General features: G+C 38.5%; 1 protein-coding gene across 1 annotated transcript in view; it reads left to right on the plus strand.

Annotated features, from left to right (window-relative positions):
• The first annotated feature begins 6,173 nt into the window (after positions 1–6,173).
• Positions 6,174–12,079, plus strand: part of NMI (N-myc and STAT interactor) — a 39,696-nt gene continuing 33,790 nt past the window's right edge. Inside the window, exon 1 of the mRNA XM_032636736.1 lies at positions 6,174–6,421. The gene's annotated coding sequence lies outside the window, so the exon portion shown is untranslated. The remainder of the gene's footprint in view (positions 6,422–12,079) is intronic.

Here is a 12,079-nt window from a genome sequence, read left to right on the forward strand (position 1 = left end):
GCGTCCGGAGCCTGTGCTCCGCGACGGGAGAGGCCACAGCAGTGAGAGGCCCGCGTACCGCAAAAAATGAATAAATAAATAAATAAATAAATAAGGATTTAGCTCTTGTATTTCCTTCCTATCATCTCCACACTTCCCCACCCGCATCCTCCCAATATAATTATACCAGAAATATAAACAAATATTTAAGTGCTTACACTATTGTGACTATGTAAATACTCTCCTTAGCTGAGCCAGGTAGTATACTGTGGTTAAATATCCATTCTTGTACATGGTGAATATTTTCTCTGAAGATAACATCAATACTTGCCTTTTTTCCTGTTTGTTTAGTCTTCTCTGTATATATTGTTATTTCAGCTCTAAACTTCCCACAGAATAATAAAGCTGCTTTCAATATAGGCAAACATATTAACTAAACTATCTGTTCAAGTTTGCTTGGAGACATCTCTCCTAAAGCCCTCTGCAGAGGAGGGAAGGTCTGTTACCTGGCTGTGCAGGGGTGGTGAGGAGATCTAGTGGTCGAACTGCTTTTATGCAAGCCACCGGCCTCTTGTTTTCAGACTTGTCTGTTTCCCACATTCAGAGACAACTTGTGGCTCTAATTTCTGGGCTTTGAAGGATTTGGCAGCCTAATCAGCATGCTTCTTGGCATCCTCCATCCTCCCTCTTACTGCACATTTCATTTCTTCTTCCTCTAAGTCGGTTATCCTAAGTCTGTTTTGTTAATGTCTCTTAGCTATTATCTCCTCTCCCATCCTCACTATGCTTGTAAATTTTTGAGGTTTTCTTTTAAAAATTTTTTTACCATGATTTCAGTGAGATTTTTGGGTAAGGGCAGTGAGGGTCAATAGGTGTTTTGCTTTGCCATATTTGAATGGCAGTCCAAACTTCTTGCATTCAAATATGAATATAAATGGTGATTGCTTCCCAATGATCAAGCTTTTGGAATGCCTACATTCTTAGGGCATCAGAAGACAGCTGTGGCTCTGCCTGCTAATTGTTCTCCACAGATTTCTGGCCAATGGAAAATAAAGAATTGATGAATACTAATTCTGCTACCTGGCACATAGACATGGACAATGTGGATGAAGGAAGCACCCTAGAGATGGCAGAGCAACAAAGTAAAAAATTTGGATCCTTGACACTATGATGCTCTCACATACTTGTGCTTGGAAAATTATGTGGGAGAGAAGTTTACTTTAACTTCTGTTTTATACAAACTTCTCTTATTGGTTTTTATTTAGTTATTTGGTTGGTTTACTGCCACCAAACCAGTATCTTACATAATTAACACAATATTTTTTGCTAAGAAAGTCAATGATATGAGAACAATCATGAATAGGAAGGCAGAAAAAGAGGAGAAAGAAAAAAGAAATATTAAGAATAAGTTTTTCCTCCCCAAAAAGAGGATAAGCATATGGGAGGTGGGGCAGTGTGGTAGAAATGAGTCAAGTGGAGAGTGGGAAGCCCTTGGGGTCATAGAGACCTAAGTGAACCCCATCTCTGTCATTCATGGGCTCTGTGGGGCACAGTAGCTTACCCATCACAGCAGCACAGTACCATTCTTGGGCAATTCACTCAGCTAGAGGGTAGCTGGAAAGGTGTTTTTAGAGAAAACTGGTCGGGGAGAGGCTTTCAACTACTCTTACTTGTATTGTGGGCTTCCTCCACTATTGCTACCATTCCTACTTGTTCCTAGGAAAATAAATCGTGAAATGAAAAAATCTAAATAAAAAAAGTAAAATTTAAAATAATTAATATTACAGAAATAAAATATCTGAAGGATAACTTTAATCAGATTTTAAACTCTGGAATAAAAAGATTAAAATCAGGGCTTCCCTGGTGGCGCAGTGGTTGGGAGTCTGCCTGCTGATGCAGGGGACACGGGTTTGTGCCCCCGTCTGGGAGGATCCCACATGCCGTGGAGCGGCTGGGCCCGTGAGCCATGGCCGCTGAGCCTGCGCGTCCGGAGCCTGTGCTCCGCAACGGGAGAGGCCATAACAGGGAGAGGCCGTAACAGTGAGAGGCCCGCGTACCGCAAAAAAAAAAAAAAAAAAAAAAAAGATTAAAATCAGTTAAACATAAAAGAAAATATGTCATGACATAAAAATAAAAATTAGGGGGCTTCCCTGGTGGCGCAGTGGTTGGGAATCTGCCTGCTAATGCAGGGGACACGGGTTCGAGCCCTGGTCTGGGAAGATCCCACATGCCGCGGAGCAACTAGGCCCGTGAGCTACAACTACTGAGCCTGCGCGTTTGGAGCCTGTGCTCCACAACAAGAGAGGCCACGACAGTGAGAGGCCTGCGCACTGCGATGAAGAGTGGCCCCCGCTTGCCACAACTAGAGAAAGCCCTCACACAGAAACAAAGACCCAACACAGCCAAAAATAAAAATAAATAAATTAAAAGAAGGCTCAACATTTTAAAAATAAAATTAAATAAAAATTAGATAAATTGAAAGATAGAAACTACAAAGATAATTAAATCAGAATAAATTATAAATACAATTTTTAAAACAATGTAAATGTGCCATGATATATCCTCAGTAATAAAGAGTAAAATCATAGTTGGAAAAAAATGTTTTTCCTATGAGTGATTTTATACTTCATTAAAATAAAACATCACTCCTTTAAAATTTAGAGTATGAAAATTCTCATTCTGCTTTTGGAAATCTTTCTAAAAAGATCTCTGTGCACCATGTAACTTTGATTTTTTTCTTTAATATAAAAATATTGGCGAAAAAATAGCATTATGCTCTACTTGGTCGTTGACTAATCTTAGGTTTATTTTTATTATTAGTGAAAAACGGAACTCTCTCTTCCATTCTTATATCTTAGTCAGACATGATATCATGCAAGCTGATTACATTAAAATAGTTTTTCTCTGGTGATTCATCATCTTTCTCATTTCTTGCACCACCATGTCTAAGTTCTTGGGTTGGAAGAAGATGACGTTAGACTGATATGTTTTTGGTTTTTTTTTGCGGTACGCGGGCCTCTCACTGCTGTGGCCTCTCCCACCGCGGAGCACAGGCTCCGGACGCGCAGGCTCAGCGGCCATGGCTCACGGGCCCAGCTGCTCCGCGGCATGCAGAATCCTCTCAGACCGGGGCACGAACCCGCGTCCCCTGCATCGGCAGGCAGACTCCCAACCACTGCGCCACCAGGGAAGCCCTGATATGTTTTATTTAACATTGATTAAAAGAGTTCAGATTATTGACATTACAACTTTTGTTTTTAAGAACTAAGCCTAGATTACTTTTATTTTTATTTATTTATTTTATTTATTTTTGGCTGCGTTGGGTCTTCGTCGCTGCGAGCAGGCTTTGTCTAGTTGTGGCAAGCGGGGGCTACTCTTCATTGTGGTGCATGGACTTCTCATTGTGGTGGCTTCTCTTGTTGCAGAGCGTGGGCTCTAGGTGTGTGGGCTTCAATAGTTGAGGCATGCGGCCTCAGTAGTTGTGGCTCTTGGGCTCTAGAGCACAGACTCAGTAGTTATGGCACACGGGCTTAGTTGCTCCATGGCATGTGGGATCTTCCCAGACGAAGGCTCGAACCTGCGTCCCTTGCATTGGCAGGCAGATTCTTAACCACTGCACCACCAAGGAAGTCCTAGATTACTTTTTAAAGACGCATGTTTATTTTTGCTCTATTATTCTTTTAATGGAAGTATAATTTACATAAAATGCTCAGACCTTAGATGTCTTCAATGAGTCTTGACAAAACAAGACACAGAACATTTTCAGCTCCGCAGAATTCTTCCTGATGCTCATTTCCAGGCAATACCCTTCAAACATCCTGCGTTAAACATTGTTCTAATTTCTGTCATCACAGATGAGTTTTACCTGTTTTAGGATGTCATATAAAATGGAATCCTATAGTGTATATTCTTTTGCAGCTGTTTTCTTTTCCTCAACATAACTGAGTAAAATTTTTGAGATTCATCTATGTTTCTGTGTATATCAGTAGTTTGTTCTTTTTTTATTACTGAGTAGTATTCCATTGTATGAAAATAATACAATTTAAAAATCTATTTTCAATCAGTATTGTGAAAATGACTATACTTCCCAAGGCAATCTACAGTTTCAATGCAATCCCTAACAAATTACCAATGACATATTTCACAGAATTAGAAAAACAAATTTTACAGGTTGTATAGAAACACAGAAGACCCTGAATAGCCAAAGCAATCTTGAGAAAGGAAAACGGAGCTGGAGGAATCAGGCTCTCCAACTTCAGACTATACTACAAAGCTACAGTAATCAAGACAATATGGTACTGGGACTTCCCTGGCAGTCCAGTGGTTATGACTTTGCACTACCAATGCAAGGGCCCAGATTTGATCCCTGGTCAGGGAACTAGATCCCACATGCACGCACAACTAAGAGTCCACATGCCACAACTAAAAGATCCAATGTGCTGCAACTAAGACCTGGCACAGCCAAAAAAAAAAAAGACAATATGGTACTGGCACAGAAACAGAAATATAGATCAGTGGTACAGGATAGAAAGCCCAGAGATAAACCCACGCACCTATGGTCACCTAATCTGTGACAAAGGAGGCAAGAATATTCAGTGGAGAAAAGGCAGCCTCTTCAATAAATGGTGCTGGGAAAACTGGACAACTACATGTAAAAGAATGAAATTAGAACACTACCTAACACAAAAATAAACTCAAAATGAATTAAAGACCTAAATGTAAGACTAGACACTATAAAACTCTTAGAGGAAAACACTCTTTGACATAAATCACAGCAAGATTTTTTATGACCCACCTTCTAGAGTAATGAAAATAAAAACAAAAATAAGCAAATGGGACCTAATTAAACTTAAAATCTTTTGCACAGCAAAGGAAACCATAAACAAGAATGAAAAGACAACCCTCAGAATGGGAGAAAATATTTGCAAATGAAGCAACGGACAAAGAATTAATCTCCAAAATATACAAACAGCTCATGCAGCTCAATATCAAGAAAACAATCAAAAAATGGATGGAAGACCTAAATAGACATTTCACCAAAGAAGACATACAGATGGCCAACAAACACATGAAAAAATGCTCAATATCACTAATCATTAGAGAAATGCAAATCAAAACTACAGTAAGGTATCACCTCACACTGGTCAGAATGGCCATCATTAAAAAATCTAGAAACAATAAATGCTGGAGAGGGTGTAGAGAAAAGGGAACCCTCCTGTAATGTTGGTGGGAATGTAAATTGATACAGCCACTGTGGAGAACAGTATGGGGGTTCTTTAAAAGCTAAAAATAGAACTACCACATGACCCAGCAATCCCACTACTAGGCATATACTCTGAGAAAACTGTAATTCAAAAAGACACATGTACCCCAATGTTCATTGCAGCACTATTTACAATAGCCAGGACATGGAGGCAAGCTAAGTGTCCATCAACAGATGAATGGATAAAGAAGACATGGTACATATATATATAATCGAATATTACTCAGCCATAAAAAGAAATGAAATTGAGTCATTTGTAGAGGTGTGGATGGACCTAGAACCTGTCATACGGAGTGAAGTAAGTCAGAAAGAGAAAAACAAATACTGTGTATTAATGCATATATGTGGAATCTAGAAAAATGGTACAGATGAACCTATTTGCAGGGCAAGAATAGAAATGCAGATGAAGAGAATGGACATGTGGACACAGGGGAAAGGGAAGGGTGGGATGAATTGGGAAAATAGTTTTGACATAAATACACTACCATGTGTAAAGTAGATAGCTAGTGGGAACCTGCTGTATAGCACAGGGAGCTCAGCTTGGTGCTCTGTGATGACCTAGATGGGTGGGGTGGGGAGAGGAGGTCCAAGAGGGAGGGGCTATATGTATACATACAGCTGATTCACTTCATTGTACAGTAGAAACTAACACAGCATTGTAAAGCAATTATACTCCAATAAAATTTTTTTTTACTCTATTTTCCATGGATAGATGTGGTAGGCAGCTTCTGACATGGTTCCCAGTGATCCTCACATCTTGATATTCATAGTCTTGTGGAATCCCCTCCCTTCAAGTGTGGGTTGGACCTTGTGATTTTCTTCTAATGAAAAAAATATAGCAAATGTGATGGAATGTTGCTTCTAAGAGTTGGGTATAAAGGACTTGACTTCCATATCTGTCTCTAGTTCTTCTTTCTTGCTTGCTTTAAAGAATCAAGCTGCCATGTTGTAAGCTACCTTATGGAGAAGTCTACATGGCAAGGAACTGAGGGAGACCTCCCACCAGCAGCCAGTGAGGAACTCTGGCTGTCATTCCAACAGCCTGTGAGGAACTGAATCTTGCCAACAACCATGAGAATAAGCTTGGACATGGATCCTTCCCCAGGTCAAGCCTTGAGATGATGGCAGCCCAAATCACCTTCATTGAAGCCTTGTAAGAGAAAAGACAACTTCTTTTTGGTGAGATTCTTTATCCACAGAAACTGTGAGATAATAAATGTTGTTTTAATCCACTAAATTTCCAGGTAACTTGTTATGCGGCAGTGGGTAACTGTTTCAATAGGCATTTAGGTTGTTTCCAATTTGGAGACTATTATGAATAAGACTGCTATGATTATTCTTGTAGACTTTTTGTGAATATATTTTATTTAAAATGTGTTTCTTGTAAATAGCATAGAGTTGGGTTTCCTTCCACCTCCTCTGCCCCCTGCCACCCTCGTCTGACAATCTCTAGCTTTTAATTGGCATGTTTAGTCCGTTTGAACTTAATGTAATTATTGATATGGTTGGGTTTAAGTCTACCATTTCATCATTTAGTTTCTATTTGTTTTAGTTATTTTATGTTTCTCTGTTTCTCCTTTTTTGCCTTCTTTTGGGCGATATCAATTAGTATTTAATATTTCATTCTTTCTAATCTATAGCTATACCTCTTTAGTGTTATTTTTTAGTGGTTGCTCTAGAGATTAAAATATTCATTTTTAATTTACCTCTAACTTCAAATAATATTTTACTGTTTAACCAACAATGGGGGGATTTTACAACTGTGTAATTCTATTTACTATCCCTGTCTTTTGTGCTTTTATTGTTATATGTGTTACTGCTACAATATATTGCTCTACTTTTTGCTTTAAATATATGTAAAGTATACTTAAAGCAAAAAGAATAACAATGATATATGGCTTTACATATATTTAAAGCAAAAAGTAGAGCAATATATCATGGGATATAGATATAATTTATAGCAAGTATAATAGCAATATATTTAATTTAAAATGGCATTTTATATTTGCCTAGATATTTATTGTTTTTGGTGCTCTAAATTCTATCTTGGAGATCCAGGATTCCATCTGATAACATTTTCCTCAGCTTTTAGACTGAGTAATTTCTCTTAGCATTTCTTATAGTGCAAACCTATTGGACACAAATCCTATCAGCCTTTGTCTGCTTTATTTTGACTTCATTTTTATATATTTTGAATTCTGGATTGAAAGTTTCCCTTCCCTCCCCATTTTAAAGATGCTATTCCATTGTATTCTGGCCCTTATTGTTTTTGATAAGAAATCAGTCATAATTCATATTTTGTTCCCCTGTAAATGATGTCTTTGTTTCTACTTTGTTTTTAAGATCTTGTTTTTTTCTTTTCTTTTGTTTTGGTTTTTTGTTTTATTTTGTTTCCAGCAATTGGACAATAATGTTCTTAGGTGTGTTTTCTTTGTATTTATCATGTTAAGTTTTACTGAGTTTCTTGGATCTGTGGGGTCTTTTTAAAAATTAATTTTAGAAAAAACATTTTTAAAGGATTTTAAATAAATTTGAACTTTATTTATGACAACAGTATCTCCATTCCCCTGAGAGCAAGTAGTCTAGATATGTGTTAGATGTATTGTCATTTCTATATGTAGACAGGACTTGGTGCCTGAATGGATGCAAGAAACCCATGATAACTTCTGCATTCACAGGTTGGAAAACTTGGTTCTGTATAAGGTTGGCAGCTAAGTTCCTTCTTTTTCTCAAAGTGTTTTTGGTCATGCTATTCTTGTACTTTAGTGCAAAACCTGAGCCAAGACTGCTGGCAGGAAGTGCAAAGAAAGAAATACCAAGGAGGGCAATGCCTCTGGAAAGCAATCTTCCCAGCCAAGTTAGGGGATTTTTGTCTCCATAGCCACGTAATAAGATTACCAGTTAATTTTAAAAGGATATAACTCAGGAATAGCCAGATGATAGAGATGCATAGGACAAGTATGTGGGAAGGTGCAAGAAACTTCCAGGCTCTAGCCAGGGGTCCACTCTCCCTGAATCTCCACGTGTTCACCAACCCAGACTCTCCTTAGAAAATTCTTGACCACTATCTCCTCATATACTTCTTTTCCCCCATTCTTTCTCCCTGTCTTATGGGGATACAATACATATATGTTAGACCATCTGTTGCTGCCCAAAGACTCTTGGATTCACTGTTCCATTTTGTTTGCTCTTTTTTCTTTTTGTGTTTTCACCTGTATTTGAGTTGATCCTTTCCTCTGCTATGTGCAGACTTCTGTTGAGCCCATCAAATTGATATTTCATATTTTTTATTTCAGGTGTTTACAATAAGTTCTTTATTTAGCTGGCTGCATCGGGTCTTAGTTGCAGCATGCAGGATCTTTCACTGCGGTGTACGGGTGTCTCTGGTTGTGGCACGCAGGCTCTATAGCGCAATGGCTCAGTAGTTGCAGTGTGCAGACTCTCTAGTTGTGGCGCGTGGGCTCCAGAGTACACGGGCTCAATAGTTGCAGCACATGAGGCTCTCTAGTTGTGGTGCATGGGCTCTAAAGCGTGTGGGCTTTTTTGCCCCGTGGCATGTGGGATCTTAGTTCCCCAGCCAGGGATTGAACCCGCGTCCCTTGCATTGGAAAGTGGATTCTTAATCACTGGACCACCAGGGAAGTCCTGTACAATAAGTTCTTTTTTATAGGTTCCATCTCTGAAGAAATTATCCATTATTCATGCATATTATCTAATCTGTCCACCAAATCACTGAACATGTTTAACACAGTTACCTTAAAGTTCCTGTCTCTGGTCTATAGTTTCAACTTCGAGTTTGCTCTGTTGACTACATTCTCTCTTGACCTTGGGTCACATCTTGCTTCTTTATGTGTCTTGTAATTTTTTTATTGTATGCCAAACATTTTGTGTAGAGTCTGAAGTAAATTGTATTGTTTCCTCTGTTAGGCTACTAGTCTGGTTGACTGAATCAATCTGATCTGTGGATTTCTCCTTCTCCCTCTGGTCTGCTAGTAATTAAAACAGCTGTGGGTCTCATCTTTTCTAGAATGGGCTTATCACTTTCTACAATTTAGTTAACTTAAGGGGTTTTTTTTTGAGGGGAGGGTGTTCTTAGTTCTCTGATAAATATGTATTTTAATTGAGGTGTAATTGACATACAACATTATATTAATTTCAGGTGTTCTGATACATTTCTTTAAAACTATGATTTTCTGGCTAATATCTTGTTCTTACCAGTAGAGTAGAAGCAATGTCTCTCAAGACTTTGTAAATTAATTTGAAATGGAATTCCCTGTTTTTTTCTTAATATGTTTAATTGTGCAAATGACAGGCAAATGTGGATCAATGTAGCTCAAGAATCAATTTTTCTCTCCCTTTAAAAGGTCAGAAAAAAAAGTGAAAAACTTTAAAGTGAGCAAAAGTTTATTGGTGGCATTTTCAATGGAAAATTAGGCATTGTATATTGTACCCTCTAAGTTAACAGACTTTGTAGATATTTTTGCCTTTCATTATCTTTGAGCTATTTCACAACTTTGTAAATTAAATAAAACTGACAGTACTGCAAACTATTCTTGTCCATACAGATGTAAATAAAGTTGTCCAGTGGAGATACAATTAGTTACTGCCCTGTGGATATTGGTCAGTTTTGTGTCTATTAGTTAACTAATTTCAGCATTCCTGATTGCCTATATCTGTGTCTGCTCTTTGGATTAGCCTTTGAACTGTTTTTAGTTAGGTTGTCTTTCTTTTTTTTTTTTTTGGCTGTGTCACGCAGCTTTCAGGATCTTAGTATCTGACCAGGGATTGAACCCGGGCCCACGGCAGGGAAAACACGGAGTCCTAACCACTGGACCACCAGAAAAAATCCCTAGTATTTTTGTTTGTTAACATTTTACTGTATTCCTGATTGATGAGTTAAATGAAGTATGTGTTCATTTTATATTTTATTGAGAGTTATGACTATATCCTTTATAAAAATTATTTTTTAACATGGGTCACCTTTCTCTAGTATGTTGTTAGTCTGGAATCCTGTACTCTCTCTGCTGCTCCAAGTTGCATGTGGACCACTTTGCTGCCATTTTCTAGGCTTCTTGGGCACAGACTTTCAACAGCATGTTCCCTCTGATTGAGCATCAGGTAAATGTGTGATAAGCCTCAATTCCACTTACAGCTCTTTTCCTTTATTTTCCACAACACCGCCACTTTAAGATCATAAAAGGTTTTTACACTTTACTGAAGGATTTGGTAGGTAGCAGACATCTGTCATTTGTGACTAATTGGAATCTTTTGAATACCTTCTTCATATTTTGATAGTTACCTACTGTAGAAATCTTTCCATCCTAATGAAGAATCCAAAAACATCATTTCCAGCTTCCTTGCTGCTGGGTACGGATGTTAATTATGCCAATCAGATATATCACGTGACACTGGCACAGAAATGAGTTACTTGGTAAAAGAGGCAGGACACAGATCGTCCATTTTACTGGCATAAAACTAAGCAGGAGCAGTGTTGTTTTGGGGCTGGCTGCTGTGACCAACTTCTCAATCATGACAGACGCAGCAATTGCCTATTTTACATAGGGCTGAATGAATGTAATAGAGTATTATAATAATGACCTTCAATGAATCATGCCCCTCTGTGTCTGTGTCCCTGTGTAATGTGACCTTGCAATCACTACATCAGGAATTGAGCCTATTTCTCCACTGTCTGGGACCTGGGTTGGCCTTGATCATCGTGCTGTGAAGACGCCCAGTTTAGCTTAGTAGAGAATGTGGGACCTCATACAGGAAAAACAAAGTTCCTCAGCCGACAGACAGCATGACATTCTCAGAAATGTCGTAAGGTCATCTTGGACTTTCCAGGCCAGCCTGGCTTCCACTTGGAAGGAGTCATATGACCAGCAGCCCAGAGTCTAGGTGAGACTGGCAAAACCATCCAGAATGCCAAACTGCAGAATGATAAGAAATAATAAATGATTATTGTTTTAAAGTCCCTAAACAATAATAAGATGGTTTAGGGTATTTTGCTATGCAGCAAAATAACTAATGATAAGAAATAATAAATTATTACTGTTTTAAAGTCCCTAAACAGTAATAAGGTGGTTTAGGGTATTTTGCTATGCAGCAAAATAACTAATAAGATAACTGAAACAGGAATCTGGTTGCTGCTGCAACAAAAACCTAAAATAGTGGTTTGGGGATCAGGCAGTAGGCAGAGGCTGAAAAGGTAGCAAGGAGACTGTTAGTAGAGGCTGGAAGACCAGTGAGGGTAATTGTTATTAAGCCTTCAAAAAGGGGAACTGGTATAACGTAGTAGTGGAAAAATTAGTGGCACTGTCACCTTCTTTAACTCGTAAATTAGAAAATGAACCTAGTAAATTGGAGCTTGCTGATGAGAACCTGGAAGGTGCAAATGGCTTCTTTTAGCTTTGGATAAAAAGATGTTGTAAAATAGAAAGGAACTAAAAAAGGAACTGTTTTATTTGCAAGCACAATGCAGAAATGTGGACAGCCACAACTTGCTAGCAGATGCCACACATCCACTATTTCCTAAATGAGTTTATCTTCCTCTTTCTAAGCCTGCCCATATATTGGTAATGGTATCAGTAATACCAGATGTCCACACTGGAAACTGGGACTGACTTTAGACTTTTCCTCTTTTATTCATTCATCCATTCATTTATTATGAACTCAGATACTTTGTGCCAGGGGATATAACTGTGTCTCTCAATCCTGTATCCTCACAGACCTCATAGCCTGAAAAGCTCTAACTGATCACCAAGTCCTCCTACTTCTGCTCCCTAAATACCCCTGGAATCTACCCTTTCCTCTCCATTCTCTCAGTTCCTACTTTAG

This window comes from Phocoena sinus, chromosome 7 (assembly GCF_008692025.1).
Source record: "Phocoena sinus isolate mPhoSin1 chromosome 7, mPhoSin1.pri, whole genome shotgun sequence".
Lineage (NCBI taxonomy): Eukaryota > Metazoa > Chordata > Mammalia > Artiodactyla > Phocoenidae > Phocoena > Phocoena sinus.